The sequence below is a fragment of the Palaemon carinicauda genome, chromosome 1 (genome assembly GCF_036898095.1).
Source record: "Palaemon carinicauda isolate YSFRI2023 chromosome 1, ASM3689809v2, whole genome shotgun sequence".
In the NCBI taxonomy this organism is placed as follows: Eukaryota; Metazoa; Arthropoda; class Malacostraca; order Decapoda; family Palaemonidae; genus Palaemon; species Palaemon carinicauda.
In genome coordinates, this window is record NC_090725.1 from 135,405,021 (window position 1) to 135,418,554 (window position 13,534).

The following is a 13,534-nucleotide window of genomic DNA, read 5'->3' on the forward strand; positions in this document are numbered from 1 at the left end:
TTTGATGTTGCTGCTCCGGAATGCTATCCCAACGACCTCGGTAACACTGCGAATCATCAAGCAGAGATTCCGCCTCCCAATGATAGCACAAACTCTCCATCGCAGTTAACTCCTGCCATGCCAAATTTGGAGCAACGCAAGTCCAGTCGTACCCGTCGACCGCCAACATGGCACTGTAATTTCGAGATGAACTAGCTATAGTGTCATCATGATCAACACATGACAATCAATAATTGTTTTTCAAGTTTCCGTTCCTTCACATGCTAACAGGAGTTTAGTGTTCATGAACCTATAATTTGGACGTTTAATTGCCACCCAATGTTTTGACATCAGTTTTAAACCGACCTCCACAAGAGACATTTTAAAAGGCCGTTTAAAAACTTGGGGGGAGATAGAGGGTTATAAACATTGAGTTATATACATTGTTCATCATTTATTCTTAATATGTTTTATGTTCAATAATAAAGACATTTGAATAAATGGACCAATCTCTTATTTATCCTCTTGAAAGCCTTAATGTCTTCAATCATTTGAATGTTTCATGGGAGCTTATCATATAATCTTGGGACCTCATATTTAAAGGCTCTGGAGCCCAAAGTGGACATAAACCTAGGTTCCAACAGTTTGAAGCCATCTACAACTATTCTCGTGCCGACGCGATTTGTTGGCTGCGCAATATGTAGCAATTCTCTTGAGTATTTTGGACGACAGGTTCTGATAACTTGGTGGGTTATTGTTCATATTTTAAATTCAATTCTCGCTTTAATCGACAGCCAGTGTAAATCAATTAGTATAGGGGTGATCCTTTCTCTAGGTGGGACACCTTTTATCGGCCTTGCTCCTCTGTTTATTGTGTTTTGTAATTTCTTAAGTTGGACTTTTGTTAAATTGTAGTAGATAGAGTTGCAGTAGTCACTCCTGGTAATAACAGTTTATCACAAGTTTCTTAATATAATTTTCGTTCAGGTACTTTTTTATAAACGCAATATTTCTTAGATGATAACCGGCACTTTTTATTATATTATTTATTTGGGCATTTAGAGACAGGTTACAGTCAAGAAATACACCTAGATCTCGAACTTTACTAGATATCGGCACTGAGTCATTATTTACGTTCATTTGATATCACCTAAGTTTCTCACGCTGTTTCTCTTGCCCACCACCATGAATTCAGTTTTGTTCTCATTTAATTTTAGTTGGTTAAATGTCATCCATTCTCTAACACTATCAAGGATTCGGTTTAGAGTTTCAGTAGTGTCATGTATATCATTTATGGAGAAGTAAAATTGGGTTTAATCTGCAAATAGTTTAAACTTCACGCCATGCCTTTGTAGCATTTTTGATAGACCAATATTATATATGCAGAATAAGACTGGACCAAGTACACTCCCTTGGGGTACCCCTCTGTTTAAGGGTTCATATGATAAATAAGTTTCTAATTTGTACACAGTAATTTCTACCAACCAAGTAGTCTTTTGGGTATTCGAAAGCTTGATCTTCAACGCCGATGGACCTTAGATCATTTAGTAGTAGTTCATGCACAACTGTATCAAAAGCAGCACCGAGATCGAGCAATATCTAAAATACCACATTTATTTTCATCCATCATTCAGCGTATCATTTACAAGAGAGCAGATGGCTGTCTCCGTAGAGTATAGTTTTCTGTAGGTAGATTGGTTGTCAGACAAAGCTTCTATTACTCCTAAGTGGCAGACTAGTTGTTCAAGAATTACATATTCAAGCACTTTTGAGACAGAAACAAAAAGTAAAGACCTGATGTATGTTAAGTGTAATGCTTATAAGCATACATTTAGATCATTATTGGTTTACTTTTCAGCAGGAAATACCGAAGAAGACAAAAGTAGGGATAAGATAATAAAACAGGAATGTGAAAGAATTATTAGAAATCTAAATGAAGAAGAAGCATTGATGATATTAGGGGATTTCAACGGCCATGTAGGATTTTTAGGTTACCAGAATTTAGACAGGAACGGGGAAATGATTCTTGATTGGATGAATGACCATTGGGTTAGTCCTATTGAATGGAGATTTAAGATGTAAAGGGATTTATACATGGGAAAGATTGCAACAAAAAAGTGTAATAGACTACGTACTAGTAAACGAACAAATGTATAAAAACTTTAGGGAAATTATTATAGACGATGAAAAATTGAACTTTGACATCTCAGATCATAACCTGATCACTATAGAACTGGAATTCATGAGTGACCAGAATAAAAATTTTAGTAAAGGAAGATGGGAGGAAGTAAAATACTTTAGGACAGATAAAAATAGTTTAAGAGAATATACAACAAGAGTAGAGGAAATTGTAAGAGATAGACAAATAGACAGAATAGAAGGAATGGATCTGATAATAAAAGAGGCTGCAGAAGAAAAATTGGCAAGAGTATATAAAAGGAAAGTTCTCAATGAAGAAAAGGTACATGAGCAACCCTGGATGAACGATGAAATAAGAAAAGGTATAAAGGAAAGGAAGGATTTAAACAGAAAGAAAAGAAATGAATCCAACATCGAAGTAAAAAAGGTATTAGAAGAGAGATATGATCAAAAGAAGAGGGAAGTGCAAGAAATGATAAAGAAAGAAATTACTATATTTGAAAAAAAGATAACAGAAGAAATAAAAATGGATAAAAATAAAAAACTCGGGGAGAATATTGATAGAATAAGGAACAGACAGAAAGCCCATGGCAAAGTTATACAACTTTATGGAGAATAAGGAAATAAGCTAAATAAAGAAGAAACAAAAGAGGAATTAATCAAGTACTGGAAAACTATATATATTGTAAGCATGAAAATAAAATAGACTCAGTTTGGAATGAAGAAAAACAGATAGAATATGAAAATGAAATAGCGCATCAGGAAGACACCACAAGAATTGATGAATATAATATCCCGGACGTACTTAGGGAACACTATGACCCTGTAATGGTAACAAAAGGTAAAATAAAACCAATAAAAAATCCAAAAATCACAACAGAAAAAGTAAAGAATTGCCTGGGAAAATTAAAGGCAAAAAAAAAAAAAAAAAAAAAAAGCGACAGGACCAGATGGCCTAAAACCTGAGCTATATAAGGCACTAGGAAAAAGCAAAATATGTCTTGAAACCTTGCAGAAATGTTATCAAAATGAGTTGGACGAAAAAGAAAAACCAAATATGTGGAAGAAGTCAAGAACAAAGATGGTTGAAAAGAAAAGAAGGCCAATGGCAAAAGACCTAAGACCCATAGCTCTATTAAATATTTCTTATAAAATATTTATGATGATGGTGAAAGAGGAAATAGAAGACCACATAAGAATGAATGAAGAAGACAACGAATGTCAAGCAGGATTTACAGGTGGAGGCAGGATAGAGGACAATATCTTTATATTACAGTATTGTGTGGAAGAGAGCTATAGTAACAAAAAAAAACCCTAATAGTAACTGCGATAGACTTTAGTAAAGCATTTGACTCTGTAAAAAGGGAGGTATTAATAGAAGTTTTAAAAGAATATAAAATTAACACCAAAGTCATAAGTGCAATTGCAAATATTCATCAAGGAGATACTACGGGCATTGACTTAGGAGAAGGTATAGAACAAGAAATGGAGGTTATGAGTGGAATTAAACAAAGTTGCACAGGATCAACTTCACTTTTTAAACTGATTACGTATATTGTTATGAAGAAAATAGAAGAGGAAGGAAACGGTTTCAGAAATCAATTAATAAAGATAGAATCATTATTTTTTGCAGATGATGCCATAATAATTGCACAGGATATACATAATGCAAAACGTAACATCCAGATATTAGTAGAAACTAGTAAAAATATGGGTTTGAAATTAATAAAGAAAAGAGTAATATTATGATTTACAACATGAAAGAAAAACTATATCACATAGATTGAATCAAAGTAGTAGAAAGTTTAACATACTTAGGAATAAAGCTAAACAATAGTAGGAATATATTTAAAACTCAGAAAAGTGTAATGATAGAAAAGGCACAAAAATTAGCTAATTTAACATATTCGGTTATAGAGAAAAGTTGCAATAAAGTAATGATAGGAAAAACGTTCTGGAAAAGTATTGCTTTACCATCTATTTTGTATGGAACAAGTGTTATAAATCTAACAGAAACTGAAATAGAGAAACTACAAAGAATAGAGAATGGGGTATAAAGGAAGATTTTAGGTGCCAAAAAAAGCACAGCTAATACTACTCTAAGAGGGGAGATAGGTGCATCTTCTATGAAAGCAAGGGTGATGGATGGGAAGCTGCAGTACTTAAATCGTACCCTGAATGGAAAGAAGGAAATACTGAAAATAATTATCCAGGATATTCGAGAAAAAGAAGGAAGATGGTGGAAACAACCTGCAAAGTATTTGGAAGAATTAAGTTTAGGCATAAGACAAATAAGAAGAATGAACAAGGCAGAAATAAAAACGGAAACCAGAAAGTGGGATACTGAAAAGTGGAAAGAAGAAATAGAAAGTAAAGTGAGCTTAGAAATATATAGAACGTGGAAGAAAGAAATTAAAGAGTTAATTTATGACAATACATTCGCTTAAGTGATATTTTTTAGAGCAAGAACTAATACGTTAAAACTAAATATTGTAAATAGACACAATGGAGGGAATATAAACTGTAATTTTTGTGAAAATGAGGAGGAAGATTCGATACATTTTTTGTTATTTTGCCAGGAATATAGAAAAGAAAGGAATGAAGTAATTGAGCTACAACAACCATACGACGAAGACCTAAAGAAAATAGTAGGATTATTTTTATTTAGTGAAACAAATATAGAAAAGAAAAAAGAAGTTTTAAATCTAATGTGGAATAAAAGACAAAACAGTACAAGAAGATAAATGTTAGAGGCGCCGTTGTAAAGGCTATGCCTCACCCCAGAACCTGAACCTGAGACAAAGGATAGATTTGAAATAGGTCTATATGAGCTTAATTTTTTCATCACTTTCTTTTTTTCTTCAATAGTTTCTTCTATTTTTTCTATGGTGGCAAGGCTTTCTATTTCTTACTCTTTTTTTGTGGATGGATAAATAAGATTCTCTCCGGTCATTGTATTATCATCTATAACGACATGTGGAGCGCATGCGCAGAAAGATCTAAACATTGCATTCGTTGCCTACCCGATTCATTTCTGGCGGCGATTTAAAGATTCGAACGATCTTTGACAACTGACAACAAGACCGTATCTCGGTAAAAGATTTACATCTCTGAGGTCCATTGAGGATTTAAAGTAAGATTTATTGGTAGATTTTTTAGAATTGGCTGTTATAGACATTATAAGATTAGGTATTGACGGAGAGGGTCTTTTTCTCCTGTGATAGTAGGTCTCACACCCCAGATTACAGTAGTGATCTTAGGCCAGCCTTTGGTTTTACGAAACTTGCTATTCATAATTTGGTAATACGTTTACTACTTGCACTATCCTTACAACATATAGGTATGATGATACTCTTAACTAAATCTTTTCCGATGCACCTTCATTTGTCCATAAAGATCAAAACTGAACATTCTTCCTAACTTTATTAAGAATGCTATGTCCTTGTAACCACCTACTTAACGTATTTTTTTTCTTTTTTATTTAGAACATTGGAACTTGCTCAGTTGAATTTATTATTATTATTATTAATAGAAAAGCTACAACCCTAGAGAGGGAAGGGGTTCCGCGGGGCTTGTCTCCCGGCAATAATTTATCTATGTTAATAGTTTATATATATGACATATGTTTCGACGTTGTTACGGTTTTAGAGTGATTTATTGATAATTTGTTCTCATTATTTCCTTATTTCCTTTCCTCACTGTGCTATTTTTCCCTATTGGAGCCCTTAGGCTTATAGTATCTTGCTTTTCCAACAAGGGTTGTAGCTTGGTTATTAATAATAATAATAACAATAATAATAATAATAATAGGGGCTGTGACCTGGGAAGGGTGGTCCCCCCCTGGCTAGGGTTTGTGACATGTAAACTACTAAGTTAGGTTAGGTGGGTTTAAGTTCTGTACCCTTTTACCAATCTCAAAAGTTAAATAATCAAAGTAAAAAATGCATAAAACACAAGATAGCGAGTGGGAAAAATATATGGTTCTTGTATTTGGCTAGAAATTAAAGTATTATATAATTACCGATAATTAAAATGAACGCTACAATACTAGCCTACAAGACTAACATAGGAACAATGTGTAAATGTTAAATCGCGAGTGAGGCGAGATGTGGCTGAGCAAAACCAATAGATAGTTAGTGTTAATTGGCATATCAAGATACAGGTAAATAATTTACAGGTACAGTGTAGTACATGCATTCAAGTACACTGTAAAGAGGTTATTAACACGGCTACGAATAACTCTATAGAAAATGGGACTGATAAAGTATGTTTCCTGTGTGCAGAAGGCAAACAAAAACTTGTCTTTGTTCCAATTGGAAAATAAACCTACACTATTTATGAGGGGCTATTACTTTAAGCTAAGCTGAAAGGACGAGCCATTAAAATTTAGCGAGGGTTAACTACCCATTAGCGAGGGTATGGGTAGGTAGCTTGCTACTGCTCCTGCTCACACACCGTTGATTTAGCTCACTTTGCTTTTGGCTCGGATGGTGTACGGTCGTTGCCGTTCTTCATCCTTTACTTATTTGGACTGCCATTTAATGCTTTTGTTTGTGCTTTTTCTTTCACAAATGTGTGTTGAATTCCGCGACCATGCATACTTGCCCGTGATTCGAAGGTTGGCGCTGCTTAACCTTCATGTCGGCCTAGGACACCGATCGCCACACCCCTTGTCCCGCCTGCAGAGGTCGACGGTGTGATAGTGGTAACAGGTGTCGTGACTGTCGGGAGTGGTTTGCCTCCCAGTGGGAAAGGTTTGAGCCACAGCGGAAAAAGTCAAAGCTGGATATTTCTCCTTCAAAGGTTTCTTCGATAGGGGAAAAACTCAAGACATCTTCTTCTTATTTCCGACCTTCCTCCGAAGCTCCTGCTCGTTCGGTTTCTTCCGGGAGACCGTCGAGTAGTAGCGTAGACCCTTTAATTTACGGCCAACCCTGGTCCTCTAGAGATGGTGTTGCTTCCCCTAGTGAAGCGGCCCCACCTCTCCCCCCGGCTGAGGCCTTGTATCTGTCTCCTTTCTTCGGTCTCTTCTGCGAGTGTTTCTCCTCCTCGGGGGAGTTCACTCATAGAGACTCCTCTTCAGAGGACTGCTGTTTCTAAAGGTCAGCTTGCTGATCCACCGGCCCCCAGAGGGCGTCTTTGACGCAGAGCTTGCCCTCCGCTTTGCTTTAGAGGTGGCCCTTCACCATCGTTGGAAAGGCGCCTCTTTGGCTCTTCAACCTCATCCTCGCAGTTGTCTCTCGCAGAGGAGCCTCCGCTTCAGTTGTTTTCCTGCCCTCGACTTTCGCCTTTTCCTGGACATTCTCCTGACAACGTTGCTGCTAGTCCTCGGACTTTGGTCCTGGACTCTTCTGTGGATTGTTCGCGATCGCCGTTGGTGGATGTTGGCCCTTCCAAAGAGCACATCCCGGTTCCTGTTCAACCTTCACGCTGACCTGCCCTTACCGTTCCTGTCACTGATTCATCCTCTGCCTGTTCGTGCTGCAACTCTTGAAGTGTTTAGCTGCACGCTAACGTTCGCCAGCATGCCAGCGACCTCCTGTGCACCACCATCTTGTCAGGACTCTTCAGCACATCAACGCTTTCCAGAGCGTCATCGCTCGTTAGCGCTTCAGCACCCTTCGGTGCCTCAGCAGTCGCCTACTCACCAGCGCATTCCAATGCCCGAGCGATCTCCTGTTCGCCATTGTTTGCCAGCTCGCCAACTCGTCAGTGCTCTCCTACGTGTCTGTGTGGTCCTGCTCGCCCGCGCTCTTCAACTCGCAAGTGCTTTCCTGTGCTTCAACACTCTGGCTCGCCAGCGCTCGCCTGCTCATTCTCATTTTCTTGTGCAACTGTGTTAACCATCTGAACAGATTCTACAGGCTCGGAAATGCAAGGAACGTCACAATAAAGACTGACAGGTCATCATCGCCTCACTCCCCTCCCCTCAACGCATTACAGCGCGACCACCGGGGAAAGGGAAAGGCTCCACAGAAGGGTTCAGGATCCCGAAGATTCGTCCTACAAAGGCTGACCCACAACCAACATTGGTTGAGACTCTTCACAGGAAACCTTCGGTTCCTTTCTTTTCAGGGGATCTGTCTGACAGTGCATCTGTCAGCAAACAGCCTTGGTTCGGTGCCATGGTCAGAGCAGTAGTGCAAGCCTTCAGGCCTGCCATTCATCACGCTTGTTGCTGACCTTCCTTCCAACGGCACTAGCAGAGTGTCAGACGTGATTGTATCCCCTATGGTGAAACTAACTCCTGTTAGGCCTTCAAGGCCTGTCCTTCCTGTCTCTCCCACTGGACACTCTCCTAACTCGCCTCTGAGTCCTATCTCCTCCCTCAGAAGGAATTAAGGACTCCAAGTTGCTTCCAAAGTTGTTTTCAAGGTCCTCCAGGCCTACAGGAGCCACTAGTCACTCTAGGGATGCCCGCAACCCACCCCGAGAGGAGCTATGGGTGGATGACCGACGAAGATGACGACCATCTTCCAAGAGCTGTTAGTCTAAAGCTATGGGAGGCAGAGCAGAAGTCGGAGCACGCTTTCTGGCAGGTCTTGGCCTACTTGACGGTCATCAATGGATTATCTGACCCAGCGGTGGCCCCTTAAGAGTGAAAAGACACGATCTTGGACCATGTCTACGGCACCCAGAAGCAATCCAAGACCAGTGCAGCCTTGCCCTGGTTTAAAGGTTTGACAAGTGCTCATCAGAAGGCGTTCTCTCAGATAGCCCGCTTCTCCAGCTCCCTTCGTGCAGACTCATCCTCTTAAACTTCTTCAGCCGCCGTTCGTGTAGCAAAAGAAGTATAACAAGGTCTTCAATGAGCCCCTTCCGGCACTGCCTCTCGACAACTCGTCAGAGGCTCTGACCAGGAGGATCTCCTGAGAAACTCAGGTCTTCAAGTCTCGTTCTTGGCTTCGGAGATCCTCAACCAGGAGAACGTGGCGAAGTACGCCATGCAAGCTACTTCGTGACTGGATCTCTGGTTGGGATCAGTGGGACACCTCATGAATACCAAGGACTGTTGCAAGGATACTTTGAGGAAGGCGATGGAAATCATTCTATTGTTTAGGACTCAAACCATTGAGTTCTTTTTCCACCAAGTTATGAACTTGTGGGCAATCACAGTCCTTCGCGAAGTGACTCGATAATAGAAAGGTTCCATCGTCAGGTCCCACAGAACGAGGTCACGAGACTGAAGAACTCGACTCTGGATTGTTCCTCCCTGTTCAGACCGGAAGACGTCGAGCGGGCTGCGAGAGATGGAGGAAGTCCAACCAGGACTGCCTCCTACATAGGGTGTTGACATCTCGTTCTTATAGACTACCTCCTCCGCAGAAGAAACAACACCAACAGATGAAATCGCCGACGAACAAAACAGCAGCTACGACAGCCTATAAGGTATCCAAGAAGCCCTTTCAGGCCAAAGAGCGAAAGGTTTCCAAGTCCTCACGTGGAGGTAAGAGTTCTAGAGGGGATGGCCGAGCCTGCAACTGCTAGTACGGTCATTCCTCCCAATTGTTTATCAGTGGGGGTGATGCCTGCATCGCCACTGGCAGAGGTGGCTGAACCCTGGACAGTCTTCGTGATTCGTTCAGGGTATCGCGTCCCATTAACACAATCTCTCCTTCCACTGACCAAGGATCCAGTTCCATTGAGCTGCTGTGCGAAGGAATCTGCAAAAGAACTGGCCCTCTGGGCCGAAGTCCATACCATTTTGGAGAAGGGCACTTTCCAAGAGGTCCTCGGCGATTCCCCAGGCTTCTTCAGTTGACTCTTTCTTGTGAAAAAGGCGTCTGGAGGCTGGAGACCAGTCATCGACCACTCAGCTCTGAAGAAATTTGTCAAACAAACTCAGCTCAGCATGGAGACGGCAGACACGGTCAGACTAGTGGTAAGATTACAGGACTTAGTGTACACTTGACCTAAACGATACTATACACTTGACCTAAAGGATGCATACTTCCATATCCCAATTCATCTGTCTTCAAGGAAGTATCTAAGGATCATCCTAGACGACAAGAAATACCAGTTCAAGGTGTTGTGCTTCAGTCTTCCCACAGCACCTCAGAACTTCACAAGTTTTTACCTTAGTAGTTAGTAGGTTGGCCAAGGCACCAGCCACCCGTTGAGATACTACCACTAGAGAGGGGGTCCTTTGACTGGCCAGACAGTACTACATTGGATACTTCTCTCTGGTTACTGTTCACGTTCTCCTTGCCTATACATATACCGAATAGTCTGGCCTATTCTTTACAGATTTTCCTCTGTCCTCATACATCTAAAAACACAGATTACCAGACAATTCTTCTTTCACCCAAGGGGTTAACTACTGCAATTGTGCAGGGGCTACTTTCCTCTTGGTAAGGGTAGAAGAGACTCTTTAGCTATGGTAAGCAGCTTTTCTAGGAGGAGGACACTCCAAAATCAAACCATTGTTCTCTTGTCTTGGGTAGTGCCATAACCTCTGTACCATGGTCTTCCACTGTCTTGGGTTGGAGTTCTCTTGCTTGGGGGTACACCCGGGCACACTGGTTTACCTAGTTTCTGTTTCCTCTTGTTTTGTTAATGTTTTTATAGTTTATATGGGAAATTTTTATTTTGGTGTTGTTACTGTTCTTAAAATATTTTATTTTTCCTTTTTTTCCTTTCCTTACTGGGCTATTTTCCCTGTTGGAGCCCTTGGGCTTAAAGCATCCTGCTTTTCCAATTAGGGTCTTAGTTTAGCAAGTAATAATAATAGTGTCATCTTGGGCTCACAGAATCAGCATCCATCTCCTAAGATATCTGAACAACTGGCTGATTCTAGCAGACACAGTGGCATCCCTTCTTTAACACCGAGACAAACTTCTGAGGTTTTGCCAAGATCTGGGGATCATGATAAATCCTGAGAAGTCGTCTCTGCTTCCCTATCAACAACTGCTATACATAGGTATGATCATGGACACTAATCAACTGAAAGTCTTCCCATCAGACGACAGGGTAGTGAGGCTGAGGAAAGGTAGCAAGACTTCTCCTCAGACGAGAATTCCGAGCCCAGAGGTGGTCATGTCTCCTTGGGCACCTAGCATCCTTGGTTCATCTAGTTTTCAATGGCCGCCTCGGGATCCGATCTCTCCAATGGTGACTAAAGACCAACTGGAATAACAAACGTATCTCAGATGGTGGGTGGCAGACGAAAATCTGCGCAGGAGTGTCAACCTTCTCGTCCTCTCCCCAGACTTAATGCTCTTTTCAGATTTTCAGATGCATCAAAAGAAGTGTGGGAGGCCCACATGCTGCACCACACAGCCTCAGAGTCAGAAGGGTACCAGTGCATAAATCTCCTTGAGATAAAGGCAGCCTTTTTAGCCTTTCAAGAGTTCTAGCAGTTCCTGGCCGATCACTCAGTGGTATTGACGAATGACACCACCACGGTAGTGGCTTACACCAACAATCAAGGTGGTACCTTTTCGCAGCCCTTATTCCATCTGGCAGTAGAGATACTGGGATGGGCAGGAGACAACTCGGTGTCCCTATCAGCACGCTTCATTCTGGGCAAAAGGAATGTGCTCGCAGACAACCTAAGCAGAGTGACTTGGTGGACTCCGAATGGTCTTTGAATCATCTAGTAGCTAACAAAATTCCGACTTTGTGGGGTTCCCCGACTATGGACCTGTTCGCGACGTCGCTGAAAATCTGGTTCCCACTTCATTGCTCCCCAGTCCCAGATTCCCAAGGGTCTGTGGCATGATTCATTTCAACACTGATGGGACAACATCGTTTATGCCTTTCCCTTTTTTTGTTTGATGAAAAGAGTACTCGACAAGACCAAAACATCCATCAGTCTCTCAGTGACTCGCATAGATCTGCTATGGCATCATGCGAAATGGTTGCCGAACCTTTTACAGCTCCTAACAGAGCTCCAAAGAAAACTCCTTCCACGATACGATCTATTGTATTCAAACAGCCACGTGCAAACATCTACCACGAAGTTGTAACTTCACTATGACTTCACGCCTGAAAACTATCCAGCACCTCCTCACTCAGAAAGGTTTTTTGCAACAAGTTGCATAGTGAATGGCTGGACACCTGCGATGATCATCGTCATTTTACCAAGCTAAGTGGACTGTTCTGTGGTTGGTATCATGGAAGGGGTATCTCTCCCCTTGATTCCACTGTTCCAAAATAGCGTAGTTCCTTGTGAACCTGCGGTAGGAAATGCTTCTCTCGATTGTAGCAGTAAAAGGCTCCCGCTCAGCCTGAGTCTCCCCTTTACGCTGAAAGGAGTAGATATTTCGTCTTCATTGAAACTTTCTCCTCATATGAAGTTATGAGTTTATCTGTCCCCAGTTGGAAGGGAGAGCACCTCCTTGGAATGTGGTTTGTCTCCTTCAGTCTCTGTAGGGTCCCCCTTACGAATCATTACGCCAGGTAACAGATCACCTTCTCACGTTGAAGACAGTGTTCCAACCTGCTTGTGCCCAAAGAGTTTGGAATCTTCATGGTCTCTTATGACATCGTCCATTCAAGGGAATGGGGAGAAGTAATCCTCGGCTTCATCCCTGAGTTTATTTCAAAGACTCAAAATCCACGAGTAGCGGATCTTAGATTAGTTTCTTTCCGGATTGAGTCTCCGCACTATAACTGATGACCCAGATCAACTGTTACAATGTAATAAAGGACATCTGCAGCTTGCCCCTGGGTATCAGCACTCTTCGTCAGCATGGGGAAGGTCAAGGGAGGATCACCATCTCCACTTGTAATAAAGGACATCTGCAGCTTGCCCCCGAGTGTTAGCGCACTTTGTCAGCACTGGGAAGATCAAGGGGAGGATCACCATCTCCGCTTGAATTTGCAAGGTCATTGAACTGGCCCTGAATTCCAATCCACCCCTGACACGTCCACCCAGATCTCATGATGTTAGGGGCATTACAATGTTCATGTCGTTCAAACGAAACTACTCTGTGGCGCAGGTACTACAAGTGGGCATGTGGAAGCGTCGGGCAACTTTCACCGCCCACTACCTGTACAGTAATACGTAACCCACAAGAACATGGAAGCTTTTTTTATTGGTCTTGTGGTGGCTGCATGACATGTGGCTTAACACCTCAAACTCCTTGATGGATAATTAACAGAGGGTTGAGGGTAAAGGTTACCTTGGATTAGTCTGGGATGAATGTTTAAGAATGACTGGCTCTTTCTTTTCTTCATCTTCCTCTGTCTCGGGAATCGGCACCCAGGGTCCTCTGCAAAGCTGACCTCAACTACCTGCAGGTAAACCATTTCCCCTTGTGTAACCTGGTTTTCTTTCAATACTTGTTGCCTCCCCATACCCTAACATATATTGACATGTCTTTTTTAGAGGATTGTCTATTCATATCTGGTGTACATATTATTATTATATGATCCTATTTCATTTATGTGCATTGTGTTGTCTATACATTGG

At 41.4% G+C, this 13,534-nt stretch overlaps 1 protein-coding gene across 2 annotated transcripts in view; it reads left to right on the plus strand.

Moving 5' to 3' along the window:
* Positions 1-5,091: 5,091 nt before the first annotated feature.
* LOC137651851 (borealin-like) overlaps positions 5,092-13,534 on the plus strand; it is a 183,531-nt gene continuing 175,088 nt past the window's right edge. Inside the window, exon 1 of one of the 2 annotated variants that reach the window (XM_068385072.1) lies at positions 5,092-5,251. The gene's annotated coding sequence lies outside the window, so the exon portion shown is untranslated. Of the gene's footprint in view, positions 5,252-5,367; positions 5,459-13,534 lie in introns of those variants that run through there. The other variant, XM_068385077.1, reaches the window with a different exon arrangement.